Source organism: Patagioenas fasciata, chromosome W, assembly GCF_037038585.1.
Source record: "Patagioenas fasciata isolate bPatFas1 chromosome W, bPatFas1.hap1, whole genome shotgun sequence".
Lineage (NCBI taxonomy): Eukaryota > Metazoa > Chordata > Aves > Columbiformes > Columbidae > Patagioenas > Patagioenas fasciata.
This window is the reverse complement of record NC_092559.1, coordinates 69,760,134-69,787,050: the sequence shown is the minus strand read 5'-3', so window position 1 is coordinate 69,787,050 and position 26,917 is coordinate 69,760,134. Positions and strand designations below refer to the sequence as shown.

The 26,917-nt window shown below is 40.7% G+C and overlaps 1 pseudogene; it reads left to right on the top strand.

Annotated features, from left to right (window-relative positions):
* Positions 1-2,718: 2,718 nt before the first annotated feature.
* Positions 2,719-21,710, top strand: LOC136114493 (ubiquilin-1-like; annotated as a pseudogene).
* The last annotated feature ends 5,207 nt before the right edge of the window (positions 21,711-26,917 follow it).

The window sequence follows — 26,917 nt, the reverse complement described above, 5'->3', positions numbered from 1 at the left end:
TGGTTTCAAAAAAATGGTCTTCCTTCCTTCCTTCCTTCCTTCCTTCCTTCCTTCCTTCCTTCCTTCCTTCCTTCCTTCCTTCCTTCCGTTCTTTCCTTCTTTCTTTCTTCCCATGACCTGAAAAACTAGCATGGTGAATTTACTAAGAAGTCTCTGTCGAGGGTTAGGATTGCGGGGTGACAATCAAACCCTGGCAGATGTATTGTTAACCTCCTCTCCCCCCCCACTTCCCCCTTTTGCCCCTCCCTCTCCCCCCTTCCCACTCAGGACAGGCGATCGGGAGGGAAAGAAGGACAGAGAGAGAAGAGTTGGAAAAGTTAAAGATGTTTTACTAATGCTACTAATAAGAATAGAGAAAATAATACAAAATATACAAAACCAATCTTGTAAGTCTCAGCAACTGCAGAGCCAGCACCCGAAGTCCTGGATTAGACTCTGTAGCCAACCGGAGCTGGATTCAGTCTCTCACTAGGCCTCAGTTCGCAGGGACGACCAGCAAGGTCCTCTCCTAATGTCAGCCATGAGGAAAAAGGGAAAAGGCAAAAAAGGGACGAGATCCTCGTGATCTCCCACTTTTATATGAAGTATTCACGTGAATGGAATGTTATACACCGTTGGTCAGTCTCTCGATCACCAGTTTTCTCGTTGCCCCTCTCGCGAGATGTCCATCCGTGCTTATCAATAAGTTTGCATTCCATTGCTAGGTTTAACCAAAACATGTGTTGGGTTCTCCAGGAAAATACAGCTAACATGAAGGCTTTAGCTGACAGGCAAATTCGCTAAAAGAGAAACTTGTTTTTAACAAAACCAGGACAGTCTCTTACAACTAGTTACCACAGAATAAGTCTATTAAAAGATTTATGGTTTAATTTCCCAGTGTCATTAGAACTACGGATCCGCTGGGGATGCCTTTAAATTTCACCCTCAGACTCCTTCATTTAGCATTACAGTGTTCCCGCAGCTACATTGCTGTGGTGGGTTGGTGGGGGGAGAAACCCCCCCTTTCACCATTTTAGCAGGGGGCAAACAGATTTTTCTAATTTTTTTTCTTTTGTTTTTTCTTTCTTTCTCTTCTTTCTGTCCTTTCTCTCCTTTTCCTAATGTCTTGATACAGGGAACTAACTAACACTTAAAGAGTTAACACTTAAAGAATTAACCACAGAGCAATTGCCTATCTTAGAGCTTTGTGTAACTTATTGTATGAGAAACAGGGGCTTGCTGATGACTTCACAGGCCTTGCAAAGATAAAAAAACCCACCTGCAGCATTATTAGCAGCATTAGTAAAACTCTTTAAAACCTTCCAACTTGAAGTCTAAGTCTCTCTTCCTTCCTCCTTATCTTTCCTATCATCTTTCCAATCTAAAGGAAGGGGGTGGCGGAAAGTCGGGGGTAACAGGGAGCGTCTGCCATGGTTTATTGCTGCCTTGCCTTAAACCTTGACAGCCCAGTGCTGAATAAACATACCTTCTTTACAACCTCACAGGTTGTAAAATGATTTCCACATGTCAGTCTAACCTCAACCTCCCCTCCTCAGTCAGTGACGAGCTAGCAAGGAGCACAACGGCAGTTGCGGTAAGTTCTGCTGCAGAGCACACGGATCGAGAAGAGGGACAGACTCGGCATCAGGCAAATCCGTGGATGGGCAGAGAGCCTGCCTGGAAACTGGTTGATCTCGTGAGACAGACCGATGCGGTGGGGGTGTTGGCAGGATATTTAAACGGCCCCTAGGGAATGCAGGCGATTAGGGAGGTCGGGTAGTTTGAGCGGTAAGAGTGTTCCTTCCATTTCAAGCGGAGGCTGTGAGGCAAGTACAAAGAGGCAAGTACAGCAGGAAGCATGGTATCCACCCAGAGAAGAGCAGTGCCTTCCGTTTCCCTTGTGGTCCCTCTGGCTGCAAGAACTGATGCAGCCACCCAAACTGATCTTGGGAGGGAAGATGCAGCTGTTCAGGTCCCAGGCTGCAGTGTGCCTGAGTTTCTGCTTGGGGGCTGATGGCAGCAGTGAGTTCATCTGTGGGCAATGTGCCCAAATGAAGGAACCTGGTGACAGAGCTTTGGGAGGAGGTGTCCAGGCTGAGGAACATCAGGGACTCAGAAAAGGAGATTGACTGGTGGACTCACAGTCTACCATCCCCGAGGTAGGAGCAGAAACCAACCATGGCACCAGATATAAAGGACCCTCTATCCTCTTGCTGCCAGTCTGTAAGGGGCAACCCAGAAGATGGGGGAGAATTGAAACAGGTTATCACTTGGGGCAGCAGGTGAACACACCCTCACTCTGCCCCACCTTCCCAGGTGCCTGTATACAGCAGGTATGAGGCCCTGAATTGGAAAATGTAATTATATAGAGGATATCAACACTTTAATATTGTAAAACTCATAATAACATTTTAATGTATTTGCTTGGAACTTCAGAATACTGATGTCCCCTAACTATATCCCGAAATAAATTAAAAACTTCCATTTGTCAGTTTAAGGAACTAATTGTCACGGTCTCTTTAAGATTAAAAATCTTCAAGCTACCACCCCTAGTGCGCAAACGCATTGAAGACAAATGTACACCTGGGCAGACAGCTTCCCCTTTCTAGTAACTTCCCTGGTCCGGGGCATCATCAGTGTGTACCACAGGTGAACTGAGTTGTTTCTGTCCGCTGCTTTGGGGGTGAGGTCATGGCATGGAGGACTCATCTGTAACAGTGCTGTTGGAGTGAACCTGCCATGTCGGAGAGCGTGGAGAGCTCAGTGGGGGCCCACAGCTCTTCTGAGTGCTCCCCTCAGGGCTTTGCTGCTACCGAGTTGGGAATCATCCAAATAATAGTGAAGACTCCCAAGGAGAAGGAAGAGTTTGCTGTGCCCAAGACCAGCAACATCCAGCAGGTGGGGGGGGTTGGGAGCAGTGGGGGGGGCTGCAACCAAGGAGAAGAGCCCTGGCCTATTGTTTCCACCCCTCATGCTGGAGGGTGAGGGCTTTTCATGATGACAAAGTAACTTCTGCTTATCCGAGCTGTTCTTGGCACTGTTGGGCCATCTTGGCCTTGTGGAGGGCTGCTGCTGAGGCTATCGGGAGTGGTGAAGAAACCTTCTGTGTCATCTCCTGCATGGCTTCTCCATGTTGCGATGCTGAGAGCCGGCCCAGGAGGTGGATGTAGCTCATTTTGTAATTCTGAATTACCCTGCGGAGCTGACTCAGTAGGAGGTTCGCTGGCTAACTAGTACAACTGTAGAAAATGTACAATCACATATGTGGCAGTGCTATAGTGCCAATAATTATCTTGATCTAAAATTGGCTTTAGAAACAAAGAATAGGCTATGGCAAAGATCTCTTAATTTTAGAAAAGCCACATCTTTAGACTGCATAAAACTTCCACTACAAATAAAGCATAGCTTCTGCTGTGCTTCAGTGTACTAGTGTCTGATAGCTCTGAATTGTTAGGGTCTTTGTTTTAGGTTTTAATGAAAGTTAGTATCTCATTGTGCCTTTGGTTCAAGAGTAACAGTGGCACATACTGAATCATTGATACTATTTCCTGTAGTACTTCAGTTTTATGGAGGCCTTCCATGTGAGTATTTACCAAGACTTAATTTGTTTATATTAGGAGGCTACAAATCATAGGAAAGGTGAGGTCAAAGCATAAGGCAGATATCTATAAAACCAGTCTTTCTTTCTTGTTAAGGATGGAGATATTGCTATGCTAAAATACTTGAAAAGGTGAAGTTCCCTGAATGAGATTCAGAGCTTACTTTATTTTCTATAAAATTTATCTGAAATTCAATGTGTGCAACTTGACATCATGTTATTTTTTTGTGCAGTTGGTAACTTCAGACTGCACAAAAAAAAAAAAAAACCCAAACTCCAAATTGGTTACATATTCAAGAGTGCATCTGATGTGTAGAAATGGAGTTTTAGATCACTACTTACCAATGAGTCAGAAAACACATGTTATTTTCAGAGGGGAGATGCAAAACATGAGTTAAAAATCTCTGAGTGATCTTCTAGCCAGGGTGCTGGCTCTATACCTTTTACAGACTCTTGCATCACCTAGTTGTAAAATTCTTTGTAGTTGCGTTTTGTTTTTTTGCAAAACATACTGATTCTAATTTAAGGATCACATTTGTCCTGAAAAGCAGTTTGATTGCAATAATATTGGGGACTTCAGGGTTTATAAACAAACCAATTTAAGATGTGAATTTTTAATATATCTAACTTTAACAATATGATTTGAAATGTGAGTTCCAATGGGAATTTCAGGTTTTTCTAGTAGAGGGTTGTCTTAAAAACTGAAATAGTTAAACTAACAAAACCATAAGTTTTTACTGAAAACAACCATAAAAATATAAGTGATTAATAGAGCATATTGCTTTAAAATGTCTTCATTGTCTATAGGTATCTTAAACGTCAATTATTGTCTTGATATCCATTTGAGTTGATATTAACAGATAAGATTTGTAGTCGAATCTTCCTGTGAAGTAAGACTGCTGCTGCTTCTGTGGGTCTGCCATTTGCTTTGATTCTTGGACAAAGTTACAGTTAGCACAAAAAATATGCAAGACTGTAGTGTGACTAGTATTGGTTGTTTTTCTTAAACTGTCAGAATAAGTTGTTAATAACAACAATATATTTGCATAACAGTAGATGTGATATTTCTAAAGCCAGCCCTGAAAATAAGTTAGCCTCAAAAAACCAAATTGAGCATCTGTTCAAATGCAATTGGGATCAGCATGTGGATTGTTGTGTCGGTATAGGCAAGCTGGCAATGTCTCCTCTATTTTTTTGGAGGGGGGTGGGAAGGACTAAACTTGTACAATTGAATAGCTTTTATTTTACTGTGTATTCCTGTAGCTAATATTATTATTTAGTGACTTGTTTTTGTTTACAGTCACTTCAGAATACAGCCAAAAGAAAACCCTAAGACTTTTAGATAAATATTTTGGCTCATTTGGGCTAAATTTAGGGCTCCACAAAGTGAATTTTATGTTGCTCCATTGATGTAAGTTAGGTTTGCAACCATTCAAAGCTGAGGAAGAGTTTCCTATGTTAGAAGACTTAAGTAACAGTAGGGTTTGCTATTGCTGATCCTATGTTGTGCCTTTAAGAACAGGCAGCATGTAGGTTAGAACCCTCAACTACCAAACTGCTCTGGGAGGTCAGTTGGTTGTGTCACCCATCTGTCTTACTTTCCACAGGACTTATTTGATTATGCTTAGCACGGCTTGGCTTGGTATTAAGACAAGGACCAAATATTTGCTTTCTTGACTTGGTATGATACTGAACTTGCAGGCACACACAATGCTCTGCACAAAGACTACTATTCATGGTAGGTAAAGATGAGTACCTATAAGCCTGCTGATCTGAAATCCCAATACACAGGTGTGCCAACCTTGAAGCACTCCCTCCATCTCAATTCAAAATTCAAACAAAGAATGATGTTATGCTTTAAACATCTAGTTTTTGATACTTTGGATGGAAAAGATAGATGGCTGTGGAGGCAGACACCTTGTCTTTTCTTTCACTCACTTCTGGTCAGTGCTGTGAACTTTCCCCCAGTTTGAGGACCCCAGACCCATTTCCAGATTAGCATGAAGAGCAAACAGAGGGAGGAGACAAACCACCCTATCCTATCTTGCATGTAAATGAACTGGGTTATAAAACGACCTCACACATGACATGAGGTGATGGCGTGTGTACTGAAATCTTCAACGCGTCCACCCCCCTTCCAGAGGATGTCGCAGGACTGATCGACCTGTGGAGTGGTTATATCTTATTCTCTCTCTCTGATATCTTAGTTTTCCTTCTCTCTTTCTTCCTTCTTCTTGAACATATAAACATAATATCATTGTAAGTTCTGCTGCTAAAGTCTTGTTAAGTTTTGTAATATAATAACATATTTTGCCAAGTCACTAATCACTGTAATTTGTAATTCCACCAAGTGCTTTTTAGTAAATTCATAATTGAATTGGACCTCCTGAGTGATTTTCTGTTATTCACTTTGCACTACCATGCAGAAATACCCAGAGTTAACTCACACCCGATCTCACCTGGTGAGACGGGTGCATGTCGCGTTCGGAGTTAACTCATCCCTAATCCCACCTGGTGGGACGAGACAACAGGAGACTTTAGCTCAGTTAGCTCTGTCTTTAATTTTTTTTTTTCTTTGTTTTATTTTGTTGGCTCTGTGAGCTTGACTTAACAGTGTATTTTGGTAAAACTCATATACATAGAGAGAGTGAGCAGTCATGTTACAGACTACTCATGCATTACTGTCTCTTCTTAGTGAAGGACTTGAATTCTTTGAGTGATGAGCTATTGGAACTGGTTCCATTAAAAGCAATTTTATTTCATTTAGTCTGTTTACCCTTTAAGTATTTTTGGAATGCCAACATAGCAACACTGGCGAAGTCCAAGATGTTATTGTAATTCATTCAGAGTTACTATCCACCAGCATGTATGCAGACTTTAAGATATTAAGTTATGCATTTTGTGAATACTGTAACTCTTGGAGAATAACATAGATTGCTTTGTATTTTTAATTATTAGGCTAACAGAGTTTGGATATAGCAAATATGTGCTATTCATTTTAAAAACCTGAAGTTCTTGCAGAAAATTATTGTAAATCCTATGATTATCTGAAAATTTCAGATGTCTTTTTGGAAAAGTTAGCGAAATCAAGCTTAGTTCATATAACCATATAAAACAGTTTAAATTATTTTCTTCTCTATTTTTATTTAATGTCAACCTTTCCTCACTGAGGAATATAGTTTTTGGTAGTAATAGATTATTATCAGTGGGTAGTATATTTTAAAACTAATTATATATTGAAAATATTGCTTTCTGTACTACACTGAATTAGAAATAAAGTCATCTACTGAACTATATGTGTAAATGTATACATTGTGTTGAAACTCTGTTCACTGACAAGTGGAGATCTGGTTAGAGTTGTATTCTCTGTTTAAAATGTGAATAAATATTATTTTTTAAACTTTTAATCCATAAATCCAGTGTTTCAGATTTGTGCCTGGTTTCCAAAATCACAAGGGGAGCATTGGGTGATTTGATAGTGGAACATATTTTCCTAACTTCTGTATGCTTTTAATATTTCTTATAATCCATTATTCATAAGGACAGTTTAATTTCAGTTCTTTTAATATAACCAGTTCTGTCTTCCCTGTACTCCAGGGATTATTGAACAGTACAACCAAAAGAAGTTGGAACTAATGTAGTTCGATCTGCTCTTCTTTTTCAGTATTACAATCTAGTTTTCTGTCAGCACTAAAGGAACTTGAGTGCATGAATTGTTTACAGGCTCTTGCATTAATTTCTTGCCATAGTGATGTTTTCACAGATCATCTAATTACCATGGCTGCATGTTAGTAGAGTAAGGGGAGTATATATGCTTTGATACCTGCATGCTGGCAGTATTAGATACTGTGTGGTTAAGCTCTATAAGTGTCTTGTTTCCTTAACCAGGTGGATAAATAGTTGCTTCTAAAAATGTGTAACAAGGTTTAGGATAAAGTAAAAAATGTTGATTATACTACTGCATCAGCATTCTGAAGACAACTAAGTTGTGGAAGTGACTGTAACAACCTATTATGGAAAATATGATAGTAAATTAGTTTAGATAAACATCATTATTCTCTGGTCTGGCACAGCATGGTAGTTCTTTATTCTTATGCATTTACTTTGTACCAAATTGTGAGGATTTCTGCTATTTTTATGTTGCAATGGAATGTGTATTTGTATTGGTTTTGACTGGGATAGAGTTCAAGTTCTGCATAGTAGCTTATACACAACTGTGTTTTGGATTTGTGATGAAAACAGTGTTGATAACACAAGGATGTTTTAGCTATTGCTGAACAGTGTTTACACAGTGTCAAGACCTTTTCTGCTTCTCACATTTATTCACAAGAAATTGGGAGGGGACACAGCCGGGACAGTTGACCTCAACTGACCAAAAGGATATCCAATTGTCACCATTTATTGCAGGGCAACAATAAATTATGGCAGATGCTCTCTATTAACCCCTGCCCTCCCCACTAAGGAAAGGGAAAAGGAGGAAAAGAGAGAGACACAAGTTTGAAAGATTAAAAATGTTTTACTAATAATGACAGAAAATAATGCAAAATATATGAAACCAATATTGAATTTCCCCACATAGTGCAGCAGCTGTCTAGTGTTGTGCCAGATGCTGCAGGGCAGGCATCTGGAAGTCCTGGACTGGACTCAGCAGTAGATAGGAACTGGATTCAGGGATGCATGGACTGGAGCCAGGATCGAGACTGCAGGCAGGGGAACAGGCAGGGTCCTCTTCAGATGCCAGTCATAGATGAAGAGAGCAAGACCCTTGTGACCTCACAGCTTTTAAAAGGTGTATGCCATGTATGGCATGGAATACCTTGTTGGTCAATTTGGATCACCTGTTCTGTCTACCCCTCCCTGCAAATATGACCTTCTCACTTATGGAACATAGCAAATTTATCAGCGACCTTGGCTGCTATAGCAATAAAAGACAAGCCTGGGCCTTTTGTGCATACTATTCCTACTGTTAGCTCAGTAAAACTGTAAATATTGGCCTTTATCAGTTGGACAAACAAGCAGGCAACTTTAGAAAAATGCGGTTACTTAGAAGAACCTAGCTGAAAGGGAAACTCACTAACAGAGAATTGGTTTTGTTTTAACAAAAAACAAGACACCCATACTATATGACATCATGCTTGGCAATAAAAGCTGTGGGGAGGAAGGGGAGATATTTGGAGTTATGGCATTTATCTTCCCAAGTAACTGTTACATGTGGTGGAACCCTGCTTTCCTGGAAATGGCTGAACACCTGGCTGCTATTGGAAAAGTAGTGAATGAATTCCTTATTTTGCATTGCTTGTGTGCACAGCTTTTGCTTTACCTATTAAACTGTATTTATCTCAACCCATGAGTTTTCTCACTTTTACTCTCCTGATTCTCTCTCCCATCCCACTGAGAAGGAGTGAGCAAGTGGCTGTGTGGGGCTTAGCTGTTGACTGGAGTTAAACCATGACAATATTCTTACGACTAATGAACCAGAAAAATGTGGAGTGGGAAGCAACTGCCTACATAATTCTTCTGCAGAAAAGGGTTTAGAGGTTGTAGCTGTTAAATGAGTCAACACTGTCAAAATGATATTTTCCCTGTATGGATTTTCTGCCTTATAAATGGGAATATATTAATAGTTTTCAAGATGTGGAATTTATCATTTTGTTCTAAGTATGGATAGGGATTCATATGGAATATTGTGGCTGGTTTTGAGCCCTATACTTACAGAAAGATATGGCTGGATTTGAAAATCCAGAGTGGTGGGAATGATTAGATAAGAAAACACAACCTTCAAGGAAAGATTAGCTGTACTGCAATCCTTTATTCTGAGGAGAACAACAATCTGTTTGTCATGTCCATGATGGACAGGACAATGAAGAATAGGATAGTGAAGCACTGAAATATATTTCTTAGAAGAAAGTTATGGAGTCTATCACTGGGGATTTCTGAGACCAGGATGGATAAACATGTCTATATTGGGTTTGTGTGGCAAGGATTAGGTAGTGGGGGGCTGCAGGAGCTGCGTCATGGAGACACTCCAAAAATCAATTTAGGCAGGTGATAAGCACAAAACAGACTATATTCTAATCAGAATTGTTTAGCAGAGAATCAACTAGAAACAGGGTTTATCTAAAATCATTCAGCACTCCAACAACATTATAAAAGACAGATTCAGATACCAAGGGGAATCCAAATGATACACAGTCAATTCAGACTCAGGGGATCCCCAAAACCTTAAAAGGATGATTCAAAATGCACATTCCCTCACTCATAGAAAATGAGGACTCTCAAGGGTAACCCAAAAGATATAATCACTCACCAATAAGGCAAGGCTCTCAGTCCTTGAGGAAGTTTCATTGGACAGCATTCCTGATTGAAGGAGGAGAGTCTTCAACTGCAGACCCACTGCTCCAAGGAAGACCAACTCAAAGGGGGTCTCCAGCAGGCTCCATCTATACCCTAGTTGAATCTGAACTGTGGTCATTTATGGTCAGTGGTCTAGAAATTTCTCTCAACTGAGGTGCTTCATTGGTCAAGGGCCCTATCTGTCAATCAAGGGGCATGTACATGACTGAAGTGGTCCATCAGTCTAGAGGTTTCTGGTGCTTTTGGAGGGGAGTGCACCTGCCACAGGTGGCTTCTGTGAGAATATGCTAGAAGCTTCCCCCATGTCTGGTAGAGCTAGTGCCAGTTGGCTCCAAGATGAACACGCTGCTGACCAAAGCTGAGCCAATCAGCGATGGTGGTATTGCCTCTGTGATAACATATTCAAGAAACGGTAAAAACTGCTGTGCAACTGCAGCCAGAAGAGAGAGGAGTGAGAAGATGTGAGAGAGACAGCTGTGCAGACACCAAAGTCAGTGAAGAAGGAGCGGGAGGACATACTCCAGGCACAGGAGCAGAGATTTCCCTGCAGCTGTGGAGAAGACCATGGTGAGGCAGGTTGTCTCCCTGCAACCCATGGAGGTCCACAATGGGGCAGATATCCACCCTGTGGCCCCTGGAGGGCCCCATGTCATAGCAGGTCGATGTGCCCTGAAAAAAAAGCTGTGACTGCACGCAGAGCCCTCACTGGAGCAGGTTTTCTGGCAGGACCTGTGGCTCTGCAGGGGACCCATGCTGGAGCAGCTGGTTCCTGAAGGACTGCACCCCATGAAAAGGGCCCATGCTGCAGTAGTTAGTTGCAGTAGAAGAACTGCAGCCTGTGGGAAGGACCCACATTGGAGAAGTTTGAGAAGGAGTGTGGAGGGGAAGAGTGTGAGGAGGAAAGAGCTGCAGACAATGTGTGATGAATTGACTGGAACCCCCATCCCCTTGGGCTGCTTGGGGGAAGGAGGTGGAGAATTTGGGAGTAAAGTTGAGCCTGGGAAGAAGGGGGGGTGGGGAGAGAGGTGTTTTTTAGATTTCTTTTTATTTCTAATTATTCTCCTCTGATTTGATTGGTAATAAATTAATTAGCCCAAGTCAAGTCTGTTTTGCCTGTGATGGTAATTGCTGAGTGGTCTCCCTGTCCTTATCTTGACTCATGAGCCTTTTGTTATATTTTCTCTTTTCTCCTGTCCAGTTGAGGAGAGGAAGTGATAGAGTGGCTTGGTGGGTACCTTGTGTCTACTCAAGGTCAACCCACCACAATGTCTGAATAATTTAGTTAAATAATCCACTTCAGGTGGGAATGGATTAAATGGCTTTCTAGAATGTTTGCAGGTCTAAATATTACCTGTATAAAGGTTCACTTTGAAGATGTTTCTCTAAGAAGTGGAACCAACTCTGTGCAAGCAGACCTCTAACTGAAGAAATGCTGCCTACTACCCAGGCAAAGATATTTCTTACCTCTGTTGTGTCTCAGGCTCATTTTTTTTTGATCTGTTTTATCTCTTCCTATACTATAAACCTTTTTAATTAGGGACTTGCCTTCAGAATATAATACAGTGAGGTTTTCATTTTTTTAGCCCTGCCTCTTATAAAATATAATTATCTAATAAGTCTGTGTGAGACAATACAAGGCACGTCACAAGAAGAGCCAGAGGCCACAAATGCATTTGCAAAGAACAAATTTTATTTTAGTTACTTCTCTACCGGGGAATCTCCAAAGTAGCACCTAAGCTCCCATGCAGAGGTAACACAAGCAGGGATGCAGGCGCTGGAGCAATTCAGCCCTGGTAGAAGATCATTGGGCCTCCTGTGTTTGCCTGTATTTCAAGGCTTCAAGCAGGCGCAGCCTACCACTTTTTCTCACAACAAAGCAGGAATCTCAGGCACGATGATAAGGTGCCTTAGAGTTTCTCACAGGCCTATGTTATCTAACAGAGAGGTTCTACTTGTCAAGCATACAAGGTCAATAAAACAGTGTGATATATGTGCTTTTTCTACACCCCAGCTGCAGCCGCTTGAGTGTATTTACAATTAGCCTCCTCGCAATTCTTGCGCAATTCCCATACAAAGTCATTAATATTGCAAAGTCATTGCAAGATTAATGTTTGGGGTTCCTATATGAGAGTTCACTAAGATGTTTGGAATTGGATTCTTTTAAAAATCAAGTTGATCGTACTACTTGAAAAATGTTAAATATTGGGAACTTCTGGAGGGTTTTTGAACTGCCTAAGATCCTTTCAGAAACATTTAGTTTACTGAGTAGCCATGTTGAATAAATTGATTTGGTTTTCTTATATTTGCCTTTTTATATTTTGTAAACTAATTGCTTTTTCTGCAAGAGAACTTTTCTGTAGAATAATGAATCTCGGTCAGAAGTCAGTCAAAGCATAACATGGTGGTTATTGCTTAAGAAGGCAGGAAGAAATACGATTGCTTTTCCAGGTTCAGTTGTTTTAATGAAGGTATGATTTCATGGTCAGCTGAAATATGTGGGTATTCACCATGCCCTGGGCTGGAAGCACATTTCATGTAGTTGTCATGAGTTGGATGACAGAGCAGAGCCACTTAAATAATTTTTGACTGTATGCAAAGGACTGGTAGTTTTGACATGTGAAAGGTAGCCGTAGTATGTCCAAGAAGAAAGGATACTGCTCCTTTCAGTGCCTGCACAAATGTGAACTGAATTAACATAACGTGTTGTTGCATTCTCAGCCTGTCAGCAATGGATGGTTTCAATGGCATGTGTACTACTATATATTTATTGCATAATGTATGTGCCTGACTGAAATGACAGTATAATCTTTAAGTGGAAGCTAATTTTTGTTATCACCAACTATATACTTAGTGATCTAGATATGAAACACTTGTACAGAAAAAGAATGACTTGATTTCCCATCTTCCTTTAGATAAAAAGAAAGTTGAGATAACTTAGTGAAGTCTTTCTAGGTTGTATAAAATGAAACATATTGGCCAAGTGGATTGATATACTAAATGTGAACAAAATAGTTCTTCCTTAAATTATTAAAAATTAACAGTTCAGTATTCAATTACATAACTATATAATATTAACTTCTGTTTAGTTCAAGGAAGAAATCTCTAAGCATTTCAAGTCCCACACTGATCAACTTGTTTTGATATTTGCTGGAAAAATTTTAAAATATCAAGATACTTTGATTCAACATGGGATTCACAATGGACTCACTGTTCACCTGGTCATCAAAACACAAAACAGGTAACCTGACTGATGAGCAATCTTATTTTTACCTCTAAGTAGTAAAAATATTATTAATTCCTACAGTGATAGCTTTCTTTTGGGCAAACCTAGGTTTGACTAAAATGCCTTCTAAAACAGTACAAATACTCCTGCTATTGAACAAGAGAAGCAAGTCAAATTCTGTAAGGTTGTGTCCCTAGATATCATACATATGCATTTTGAAAGTTAATGTTATCTTCTCAACTGAGCCATTACTATTAAATCAGATGAATCAGCTCCTTAGTTAGTTGGTGCAGAATAACAGTCTGAAGACAATCTGAACAGTCTGTTTCACTGTGTAGTAGCACCCATGCTTATGTCCCTGCAGTAGACAGGTGTGGTGAGCATATGAATTGGGCAAGCAGCCTTTAGTACTTGTGCTAGTTTACAATGGCATTAAGTTTGTGTAACTATGTTACCATACTCTTAGAGTCTTAAAGAATACTGAAATTCTGATATTGGTCTTGTGATGAAATAAGACTTTAACTTAATTTGACATTCAGTGGGGCGTCCTACTAAAGGTATGCTATGGAATAAGTCCTGTATTATAGATCTCACTAGCCTTCTTGTCTTTAAGCCCCGGATGCACAGTTAGTACTATTTGAGGGGGTAGGAGTACATCAGGATCTCTAAAGCAAGGTGAGGACTGAGCAAACAATTCAGTGACAGGCTTCCCAGGGATAGGGTGAAAAGGTGGTAATGGTTGCAGAGATGCCCATATATTTTCTTAATGTTAGAAAACGCTGTTCTGAAGAAGTGATGAGATTACAGATGTCTGAGAATCACACACTGGTTGGGGTTGGAAGGGACATCACATGAGAGATGTTCCAGTCCTTTCATCATCTTTGTGGCCCCTTGTTGGACTCCCTCCAGTATGTCCACGTCTTGCTTGTACTGGGTAGCCCAAAACTAGACACAGGACTCCAGGTGTGGCCTCACCAGTGCTGAGTAGAGGGGAAGGTTCACCTCTGTCAACCTGCTGGCAACACTCCTCCTAATACAGCCCAGGATACCATTAGCCTTCTTTGCTGAAAGGGCACATTACTGGCTCATGTTCACCCTGGTGTCCACCAGGACCCCTAGAGCCTTTTCTGCTAAGCTGCTTTCCAACTGGATGGCCACCATCATATATTGGTGCCTGGGGTTGTTCCTCCCCAGGTGCAGGACTTTTTGTCACTTCCCCTTGTTGAAGTTCATGAGGTTCCTGTCAGCCCATTTCTACAGCCTGTCAAGTTCCTTCTGGATGGCAGGACTGCTCTCTGGCACATCAGCTACTCCTCCCAGTTCTGAGTCATCAGCGAGCTTGCTGAGGGTATACTCTGCTCCATCATCCAGATCATTAATGAAGATATTAAATAGGATTGGACCCAGTATTGATCCCTAGGGTACCCTTCTATCTCCTGACCTCCAACTAGACTTTGTTCCACTTATCATTACCCTCTGGATCTGGCCACTCATGCAGCTTTCCATTCTCCTCATCCAGCTCCTACTTAATTAGTTTCTCTATGAGGATGGTATGGGAGACTCTGTCAAAAGCCTTCCTGAAGTCCAGGTAGACAATACCCACTGCTCTCTCCTCATCTACAGGGCCAGTACTTTCATCACAGAAGGTTATCAAGTTGGTCAAGCATGACTTCCCCTTGGTGAATCCATGCTGACTACTCCTGATGGTTTTCTTGTCCTGGATGTGTTTAGAAATATACTAGAAGTTGAAAGTTTTTTTCTTTCCTCTTCAAGGTGGCTTTGGAGGTTGGGCAGACCTGAGTAGCCTGGGCTTAAATGTACCAAACTTTTCAGAGTTACATAGTCAGATTAAATGACAACTTATGTCCAGCCCAGAAATTATGGTTCAGATAATGGAAAATCCATTTGTTCAGAGCATGCTTTCAAATCCTGACCTGATGAGGTAGTTAATTATGGCTAACCCTCAAATGCAGCAACTGATACAGAGAAATCTAGAAATCAGTCACATGCTGAATAATCCAGATATAATGAGACAGGTATGTAGAAAGATCTCTAGGTTCATGACTTTTGATTGTACTATAAATGTGAAGAGCAAGAATTGGACATGCTTAGATGAGTGCTGAAATATTGTTGAGGAATTTAGGCTTCTTAGACAATCTGTAAAAGGTCACTATGGGAAACCGATGTGTTTATTTCTAACTGCTGGTATCTGAATTAAGCTGATAATTTTTTAAAAAGCAGCATAGTTTTGAAAGATGATGAAGATTGTAGTATCATATCTTCCGAGTTTAGAGTTGGATGCCACTTGAAATCTCCTGTTGTCTAGTGAACAGTGAGTTTACATTAAAGTAATAATTCTCCAAAATGCTGCTTATTTCCAGTTTATGTAACTGTGGGCACTTCTGATTGCTTCTGAAGTTATGTGTTAAGGTATGCCTTATGTGGCAGAAGGCATCAAGAAACAAATGGAGGCTTTGGAAATTTAAGGTATTTATTTTTCAAGTTCATGTTATAAGCTAAATGCTGTACTGATATTAGAAATGGTAGAAATATATTGTGTTGAGATAAGAAAGAATGGGATGGTACATTCAAGGGATTTTTCTTCTGTTTAGTCAATGCTTTCTGACTCAGTCAGCATACTGACAGTTGTGGCAGAATGTTGGCTAAATGTCAAATTCTATTGAGTCCTCTCCCACTAAGATGACATCTTGATTTGGTTTTAATCCTGATTTCAAATGGAGTTAGACATTAGGAACTGAGACAGTGTTAAATGCTGATGTTTTCACTTTAGAATGGATTTTTTTATTAATACAAATTAAATGTTCTCCTTCATTAGACACTAGAACTTGCTAGAAACCCTGCAATGATGCAGCAAATGATGCGAAACCAAGACCGAGCCTTGAACAACCTTGAAAGTATACCAGGTGACTACAATGCCTTGTGATGTATGTACACAGATATTCAGGAGCCAATGTTGAATGCAGCACAAGAACAGATGATAAATGATTATAGGGGCCACTGAAAGTAAATGGTGTGTGTTTGTTTCTTTTGTTTGTGGTGGTTTATTTTTTTGTTTTGTTGTTGTTATTGTTTTTTCAAAAATGAAAAAACATAAATAATGTAACTTTTCAAATGTGTACTTGACAAAACTTCTTGAAGCTTGAAGTCAATGTGTGTTCCTATGCTCTTTTAAACTTGAAGGAATAAAGATTATTTTGTGATTTCGATAAACTATTTTAATGTTAATAATGTTAATAAATTTTGTTATATTCTACATTTATTTATTTTTCATTCTTGGACTTATACAATTCCTGTGGTCCAGAAAAAATTAATAGTGCATTTAGTAACTTGGAAACTAAGGTGAGAAGAAAAAAGGCTTTGAAATTTTTCTAAGTTGGAAACCACTATCCAAGATATAATCTTACTGTGATCAAAGTACTAGTGTAGTAGCAAATGTGTTTAAAACTAGGTATGATTCACTTATCTTTTTGTTGTTGTTGTTGGAGATAGTACCTCTTTCAATGTTGGTATATTTTCAGAATATTTACAATGTCTTATTTTAGGATGTTGATTGTAATTGATTAAGAACCATCAACGTTTATCTTCATGTATATCATAATTCTGGAAAGGTAACTTACCATTTCTAGCAGACTTAAAAATAGTCAACTAATAGATGATATGTATTTGTTTCTCCTTCTGTAGTTTGGAGGTGACCCATTTGCTTCCTTATTAAGCAATGCATCATCAGGAGGGGACAGTCAGCCATCTCATACAGAAAACAGAGATCCTTTACCAAATCCCTGGGTTCCTCAGTCGAGCTCTCAGAGTTCCACAAGAACCAGCACCAGTGGTGAGAGCAGCGGCAGTAGTAATGTTGGAAATAGAACCTCTGCTAGTACAGGACAGAGTTCAACTATACTAAATTTGGGACCTGGACTAGGAGGTGTGTCTGTTATTGCAATTGTATATATTCAGGAATTTGCTGAAATGGTTCTGTTATTAGGAAGAGATGTTTTGATTCAAAGTTTGTATTGCTGTATATTTCCATAGAACATTTGACTAATATTAAAGCCCTCTGTAGAAAAACAAACATGAAAAGTAAAGCAAGAGTACTAACAATGCTTGCATACTGCCTTAAAATAACAAAAGTAGGGAATCTGTAGATGAATGATATGATTTTTTTTTTTGTTTGGAGACAAACAGGAAAACAGCTAATAATGTAGATACTTAGCAAGACTGCATGCAACCTCTGACTTAACTTGTTTCTTGGGCAGATGCATCTGTGTAAGCAGAACCATGTTAAAATGTATTTAAGGGGCTAAAGCTTATTAAAAAAAAAAAAAAAAAAAAAAACAACAAAAAAAACCAAAACCCAAACAAAAAACAAACCAAGAACAACAACAAAAAACCCCAAACAACACAATCGTATCCCAGTTCTAGGCAGTCTAATTAACTTGATTCTAGTCAAGATTTTTTCTAAAGCAACCTTTTAATTTTTTTTTAAGTTGCTGTGTTCAACACACCAGAAATGCAGAGCTTGTTACAGCAGGTAACAGAAAATCCACAACTTATGCAAAATGCATTGTCTGCAGCCCGTATAAGAATCATGATGCAGTCATTGAGCCAGAATCCTGATCTTGCAGTACAGGTAAATGCTTTTGATGTAGTAATGTGTTGTGTGCACTGAAGTGAAAAGAAAGGAGTTGAATTTATGATACAGTTATATTTTTCAATACAGAGTAATTGTGCCAATCTCTCAACAATAACTTGTCTATTGTGAATGGTCCAGTTTTTAAAGTATGTTAATGCCTGTCTTATTGAAATTCTTACCTAGTTACCTTTAGCAATCTGTTGCAGTAAGTTGCTGCAATTTGTAGTTGGACATTATGTCAGGCAGTCTCTTGTAACAAGTTGTTAAAATATTTCATACAGCCCTATAATTTTGTCACCTAGCATAAGAATCAGTTAAACAAAACAGATGCTTTGATTATAAATTAAGGTAGATGTGCTAGTAAATAAATACCCACCCTAGCTTGGGAGGACAGAAGTGGAGGGGAAGGAATTGGTGCCGTATCTAGCAGTTATTCTGGTTTTAATTTTTTATCTGTGATCCTTGCTCACAATAAAAGTGCTGATACTGCTGGTTTATGAATGGTATTGTAGAAGTGCTTTCCAATTTTACTTACACCAATAATATCCAAAGTCAAATCTTGAACTGAGATAATATTAGCATCTTTTGTATATAAAAAAATTAATTGGAAAACATCCCAGGCTTTTTGCAGATGATGTTGACAGGGAAACCATCACATTTGTTGTGGAGGTTGACCAGAAAAGGCTTTTCTTGTTACATAAATGAGGTTTCTTTGGCGGGGATCTGGCAAGGATTAATTTCAAAAATTTAATATACCCCCCGAACTAAAGAAAGTCCCAAACAGAACTCCCCCAAACAGGACTCGATCCCAGCTCCAAAAAAACAACCTAACCAGAAGATCCCAACTCTCCTTAAATATGAAACATGACACTAATGGCACAGAATATTCTTATTGATCAGTCTGGATGTCAGTCAAGGTCTACCCCATCTACACTCCCCTTCCTAGCTGCCTCATACCTGTGGGCAGAGCTCAGAGGCCTTGGCTCTCAGACTAGAGCAATTAAAAACTTTAACTCTGTCCCGGGATGTTATATTCTTGTTCTCAAACTAAAATCAAACAATGACTGTGCTAGCTATGAAAAAGAAAGATTTTTAACTGCATGAATCAAATTAACTCATTTTTGGTCAAACCAGCACACCCCAGCTGGCAACTAGGACCATGCAGCCACTTGCTCACTACCCTCCTCCAAGTGGGATGGGGAAGAGAATTGAAAGAGAAGGGAGAAATTAATGGGTTGAGATAAGAACAGTTTAGTAAGACAGCAAAAGAAGAGAAAATAATAATGATAACTCTCTATATACAAAATAAGTGATGCACAATGCAATTGCTCACCAACCGGTTACCAATACCCAGCCCGTCCCCAAGCAGCAATCTCAAACTCTGGTCCCGTACAGCCAATCCCAGAAGAACTAAGTCCCGGATAGCAGTTTGTGCTTGAACACGATGGTGCTGAACAGGCAGTCCTGGAAAAGAGAGCACCCTGGTTTGGAACAGCAGATCCCAGAAGAAAAGAGGAAAAGGAAGAGCTGGAAAAGCCAACTCTAGCTACATATGAAGCACGATACTAATCATAGAGAATATCTCATTGGCCAGCCTGAATTTCAGTCCTAGGTGCTGTCCTGTTATGCTCCCTCCCAGCTTCTATGTGCACCTGCAGCTGGAAAGTTGAAAAAGTTCTTTGACTCCTTGGCAACAGTCAAAACATCAGTGAGTCTTCACATTCTTTTCATACCAACTCCAAAACACAGCCTAGTTGCTGGAAAGAAAAAAGTAAATCTGTCCCAGGCAAAGGCATGGGAGGTTCAGTGTGTTATCACATTATTCTCATACTAAATCCAAAGCAAAGACTGTGCTAGCTACTAAAAATAATATATTCTAACTACTATGAAAAAAATTAACTTGAGCCCAGCAAAACCAGCACACTATCTGTGAGCTACTCTTTCTTCTCCTTTTGCATAAGTTTTCCTCAGAATTGTTGCTACTCTACAACTGGAATTAAAAATGTTAATAGAGATCCAAGTCACCTAAGTGCTCAGAGGATCATTGGATTAGTTTTCTGTAAAAACAACTCTAAATATCAGACAGTAATTCATGGCTTAAAGGTTATTTTCTTAAACAAAGTAATCACAGCAGTTTGTTTCAGTCACTCTAAAATGCTTTCCTCCTTTAAAAATTTGGATTAACTTCACCAGCTATACATTTAGTTATTCTCCTGTGACTTTTAGCTATCATGAAGATACAAATCCAAGAGACAAATGGAGGGTGTTTAAAACTTGCTGTGCTCAAGTCTCTTTACATACCTATATTTCAGGACAGAATCAACATTTGATCTGTGCCCTATTCTTCTCTTCTTTTTTGCACTGGAGGAAGCTTAACCTTAATTTGTGCTGTTCTTTGAATCAAAAAATGTTTTTAAAGCAGAAGGAATTTGGTCTAGTTACCAAGTGAAAACTGCTGAGATTAATCAGCCTGTCTGCTATTTGAAGCAGGTCTGGCTACCAAGACTTCTAAATGAAACAAATAACTTGTCACTTACACATGGCATCTATAAGAAGAGGTGAGCATAAGCCATTAGTTTTGGTTTTGTATCTAAAATAGCCCAGGTTTTAGATGTTTGATTTCAGAAATCAAAAGTATGTCTTTTATCTGTGGATCCAAAAGCCAGTTTTCAGTTGGATTTGCAATAGAATGAGGGTCCTTGAATATTATATGCTTGCTAGTATGTCTTGCAGAGTATTTTTATGTCTATGGGTGTTGATGACACTACAGATATGAACACACGCATGAATTGTCATGATCAAATAGCTTCAGTCTGAATTTACCTAGGAAAAGATGTTTTATAACTTTCTGTATTAGATACCTGATAGTCAGGTTTCACTGTATTCAGCTCTGTTGTTTACCAGTAGTATGATATAGGAGACAAATTTAGAATTATATTGAAGTAATACATTACCATGGCTTTGGAAGATGATAAAGTCTACTAGAAGAAGCAATGAAAAATACTTTTCCTTATGTTCTCATTATTTAAAAGAAGTCTAAAGAGCTTGTTGATCACCTCCTGTGAAAGTTTTCTAAAAAAAAAATCCCAAATCTGAAGGATTTAATGTAAACATTCAAATACAAAGTTGAGAAACAGAAAGTTCTGAAAGGATATCAGATTATAGAAAACAACTAGTGATAAAGATCAACTTTGAACGTCTGTATATTATTCAGTTATGAGTTTTTCTCTTGTTTTTAGATGCAGAATCTTGACACATTGTCAGCTATGTCAAACCCTAGAGCAATGCAGGCTTTGCTAGAGATTCAGCAGGGCTTGCAGACACTAGCAATGGAAGCACTGGGACTTCTACCAGGGTAAGAATTGGTCATAAACATTTATACAAGAACTTTTCTCTTGTGTTTAGGTTTTTTTCAGCTTTTTGTCCTTTTTTTTTTTTTTTTCGTAACACATAGAGGTTTATCTAGCTTGTACAGATGGTTCCTCTTGCATTTTTTAGTTTCACTAAACTTGTTTTAGAATCTGTCACACTTTTGTCTGCAATGCACTTTTAAGCAACGTTGGCTATGGTTTTTGTTTTGGTACTTTACTTATTCATTTTTTATTTGACAGATTTTTTACTTAGTAATTTCATATAATGTGAAGAACAAACATTATAACTAAGCCATTTTCCATGTTGGTGATATATTTCTCTACATCTGTCATTTGTGCAGATTCAGTCCTGGTTTAGGTGGATTGGGAAGCACTGGAACTCCTACAGGGTCCACTGTACCTAGTTCTGTTCCCAGTGAAAATATAAGTCAAACATCAGGGACCGCTAGACCAGATCACCAGCAGTTTGTCCAACAAATGTTGCAGGCACTTGATGATGAAAATGGTCAGGTAAAATATATCAGCGTATTCTAGTGGGGGAGGGGGGGTTTTGGGTGGTTGGTGGTTTTGTTGGTTGGTTGGTTTGTTTGTTTGTTTTAAACATCCAGCCCCCTCAACCAACAGAGTGCTTCTGTTCAAAGGAGAGCACAGGAAGCTTAAGTGATGTTCTAGCTGTGCAAATAAATGCTGGAAAAACATCTGTGGCAGTTGCACATCCTCCTGAGATCCAGAGCCTTCAATGGGGCAGTCGATGACTCTTTAGCACCTTTTGTGCCCCAATGTGCCTGTCCCCACGTATACACCTAGGGTGTTACCAAGGTGTTGATAGTCACATCCTCCCCCACGCCGGGGCAGGGTGACTTCACCTCCACCAGCTGGTGGGGCAGGAGGGGTGAGACCCTTGGTCAGTTGACAGGGTCATTAGCAGAGGAGGTGCCCAGAGTAGCTGCAAAGCTTCTGGACCATGTTGTAATGCCCACAGCCAGATCTGACCAGATTATAAAACGAGGTCTCTGCCTGAGGCCCCCTTTGGAGTGGTCTTGGAGCAGTGCATCTGTGAACTGGAGCCCTCTCCTTAGACCGGGACGCCGTCTAAGGAGACTTCCTGGGATTGAGAGCACCTCACCTCCTCGTTTGGGTGTCGTGGTTGAGACGGACAAACGACATGGACCAAGTTCTTCCAGGATGAAAGTAGTAGATGCCATTTATTGCCACAAGTGCAATTTTATACAGTTTTACCAATTCATGTGTCTCTTCACTATTGGTTACAAGTTACAGCAGCAACATCTCATTGGCTAATTTTGCTATCATCAGTGTTACTCTTCTACTCCCTTCTCTCTCACAGGTACATCCTTAATATCTCCGGATACTCCTTTACTCCCATCTTTCTCATGGGTAGGCCTTCATATCTTCAAGGCTAATTTCTGTTCCCATGTCCTCCGTCAGGGAATCCACGGACCCACCGTAGTCCCCCACAATTCCCCCTTTTTGTTTTTGTGCTAAAAAAATTGCCTTCATTGTCCGCTGCAGGGCCCTTTGCAGCAGAGAAATCATGCATGGCAACATTAGTAACACAACCACAACAATCATCAAAACAATCAGTCCCGTTTTCACTGCTGATAGCAACCATTCTAAAAACCCCCAACCACTAAGCAATGCTAATAACAAGAAGTCTATCGCAGCTCTACTCTGCCATGTGGCATGTGTCGAGGGTTAGGATTGCGGGGTGACAATCAAACCCTGGCAGATGTATTGTTAACCTCCTCTCCCCCCCACTTCCCCCTTTTGCCCCTCCCTCTCCCCCCTTCCCACTCAGGACAGGCGATCGGGAGGGAAAGAAGGACAGAGAGAAGAGAGTTGGAAAAGTTAAAGATGTTTTACTAATGCTACTAATAAGAATAGAGAAAATAACACAAAATATACAAAACCAATCTTGTCTCAGCAACTGCAGAGCCAGCACCCAAAGTCCTGGATTAGACTCTGTAGCCAACCGGAGCTGGATTCAGTCTCTCACTAGGCCTCAGTTCGCAGGGACGACCAGCAAGGTCCTCTCCTAATGTCAGCCATGAGGGAAAAGGGAAAAAAAGCAAAGGGAAAAGGGCCGAGATCCTCGTGATCTCCCACTTTTATATGAAGTATTCACGTGAATGGAATGTTATACACCGTTGGTCAGTCTCTCGATCACCAGTTTCTCGTTGCCACTCTCGCGAGATGTCCATCCATGCTTATCAATAAGTTTGCATTCCATTGCTAGGTTTAACCAAAACATATGTCGGGTTCTCCAGGAAAATGCAGCTAATATGAAGGCTTTAGCTAACAGGCAAATTCACTAAAAGAGAACTTGTTTTTAACAAAACCAGGACATTCCACCCCTTATAATATGACATTCACTGAATACTTAAACCTTATCAATACAATCTATCAATATAATCTAATTAATCACTACTACTATATATATATATATATACATATGTACATATATACACAGGAGTAACTAATCAGTGGACCATCCTTTGAAAAGTTCATTAAGTTCATTTTGTCACAACAGTCTCCCAGGGCAGGAAAAATGGTACAAGTGCATCTCATGACCACTGTTTATGGGTTAAGGACACCAACTTCGAAGAAGGTGTCGGGCGCCACTCGAAGAAGCTAGCTGTGGTTTCATCACCATTGTCTTGATCTGAAAGACACTTATTAAACATTGTTAGTGCGGCAATTCACATCATACAGTTCAGCATTGCATATTTTCACCTAAAATCAAATCCCCTTGAGGTACACACCGAACTTCTCCATCCTTAAGCATCACCCACCAGGTGCTGCCAGGTCCCTGGGCAAAAACAATCCCACGAATGGGCTTGCCTTTGCCTGAGGCAGGAGTAACCCAGACTGCCTTTCCTAAGATATTTTTCATGTGTACTACAGGGACTTTATCTCCTTCTACAGTCTGTAGAATTTCTGATTGGGCAGGCCCGGCTCGATTGGTTGATCCCCTAGTGTTGACCAACCAAGTGGCTTTTGCTAAATGTGAATCCCAGTTTTTAAAGGTTCCACCACCAAGTGCCTTTAGTGTAGTTTTTAACAAACCATTGTACCTTTCAATTTTCCCAGAGGCTGGTGCATGATATGGAATATGATATACCCACTCAATACCATGTTCTTTGGCCCAATTGTCTATAATACTGTTTTTGAAATGAGTACCATTGTCTGATTCAATTCTTTCTGGCGTACCGTGCCGCCAAAGGACTTGCTTCTCAAGGCCCAAGATAGTATTTCGGGCTGTAGCATGAGGTACGGCATATGTTTCCAACCATCCAGTGGTTGCTTCCACCATTGTAAGTACATAACGCTTACCTTGACATGTTTGTGGAAGTGTAATATAATCAATCTGCCAAGCTTCTCCATACTTATACTTTAACCATCGCCCCCCATACCATACAGGTTTTAACCGTTTTGCTTGTTTGATTTCGGCACAAGTTTCACATTCATGAATAACCTGTGAAATAGTGTCCATAGTTAAATCCACCCCTCAGTCACGAGCCCATTTGTATGTTGCATCTCTACCTTGATGCCCTGAAGCATCATGGGCCCACCGAGCTAGGAAAAGTTCACCTTTATGTTGCCAGTCCAAGTCCACCTCAGCTACTTGAATCTTAGCAGCTTGATCTGCTTGTTGGTTGTTTAGATGTTCCTCGGTGGCTCGACTTTTAGGCACATGAGCATCTACATGACGAACTTTCACAGGCAGGCTCTCTAGCCGAGCAGCAATGTCTTGCCACAGTGTGGCAGCCCAAATGGGTTTACCTCTGCGCTGCCAGTTGCTTTTCTTCCATTGCTGTAGCCACCCCCACAAGGCATTTGCTACCATCCATGAGTCAGTATAGAGATAAAGTATTGGCCACTTCTCTCGTTCAGCAATGTCCAAAGCCAGCTGGATGGCTTTCACTTCTGCAAACTGACTGGATTCACCTTGTCCTTCAGTGGCTTCTGTAACTTGTCGTGTGGGACTCCACACAGCAGCTTTCCACCTTCGGTATTTTCCTACAAGACGACAGGATCCATCTGTGAACAGTGCATACTGCTTATCAGTCTCTGAAAGCGTATTATATGGTGGTGCTTCTTCAGCACGTTTAACTTCCTCCTCATCTGGAGACATCCCAAAGTCTTTGCTTTCTGGCCAGTCTGTAATCACTTCTAATATCCCTGGACGGTTGGGACTTCCAATTCGAGCTCGTTGCGTGATCAGTGCAATCCATTTACTCCATGTAACTTCGGTTGCATGATGTGGAGAGGGAACCGTCCCTTTGAACATCCAGCTCAGCACCGGCAGTCGAGGTGCCAGGAGGAGCTGTGCTTCAGTGCCGATCACTTCTGAAGCAGCTCGAACTCCTTCATATGCTGCTAGTATCTCCTTTTCAGTTGAAGTATAGTTGGTCTCAGATCCTTTGTATCCTCGACTCCAAAAACCTAAGGGTCGACCTCGGGTTTCTCCTGGTGCTTTCTGCCAGAGGCTCCAGGTAAGTCCATTATCTCCGGCTGCGGTGTAGAGCACATTTTTAACATCTAGTCCAGTTCGGACTTGTCCAAGGGCCACCGCATGAGTTATCTCACGCTTAATTTGTTCAAAGGCTTGTCGTTGTTCAGGGCCCCACTCAAATTGGTTCTTTTTACGAGTCACTCGATAGAGAGGGCTCACAATGTGGCTGTAGTCAGGAATATGCATTCTCCAAAAACCTACAATGCCCAAGAAAGTCTGTGTCTCCTTCTTATTAGTAGGTGGAGACATTGCTGCAATTTTGTTGATCACATCCATTGGGATCTGACGACGGCCATCTTGCCATTTTATTCCTAAAAACTGGATCTCTCGTGCAGGTCCCTTGACCTTGCTTCGTTTTATGGCAAAACCAGCATCCAAAAGAATGTGAATTATTCTCTCACCTTTCTCGAAGACTTCTTTCGCTGTGTCGCCCCATACGATGATGTCATCAATATATTGCAAGTGTTCTGGAGCTTCAGCTTGCTCCAGCGTGGTCTGGATCAGTCCATGGCAGATGGTAGGACTGTGTTTCCACCCCTGGGGCAAGCGATTCCATGTATACTGGATGCCCCTCCAGGTGAAAGCAAACTGCGGCCTGCACTCTGCTGCTACAGGAATAGAGAAAAATGCATTAGCAATGTCAATTGTAGCATACCACTTGGCTGCCTTTGACTCCAGTTCAAATTGCAGTTCTAGCATGTCAGGCACAGCAGCACTCAGTGGTGGTGTAACTTCATTCAGGCCACGATAGTCTACAGTTAGTCTCCACTCGTCACTAGACTTTCGCACTGGCCAGATTGGGCTGTTAAAAGGTGAGCGAGTCTTACTGATCACACCCTGGCTTTCCAATTGACGGATCAGCTTCTGGATAGGAATCAAAGAGTCTCGATTGGTGCGATATTGCCGGCGATGCACCGTCGTGGTAGCAATTGGCACCTGCTGATCGTCAACCCTCAGCAGTCCTACAACAGAAGGGTCATCTGAAAGACCAGGCAAATCAGACAGCTGTTCAATTTTCTCAGTGTCCACAGCTGCTATACCAAATGCCCACCTATACCCTTTTGGGTCCTTAAAATACCCTCTCCTGAGGTAGTCTATACCAAGGATGCACGGAGCATCTGGACCAGTCACAATGGGATGCTTTTGCCAGTTTTTTCCAGTTAGGCTCATTTCAGCCTCTACAACAGTCAGTTCCTGGGATCCCCCA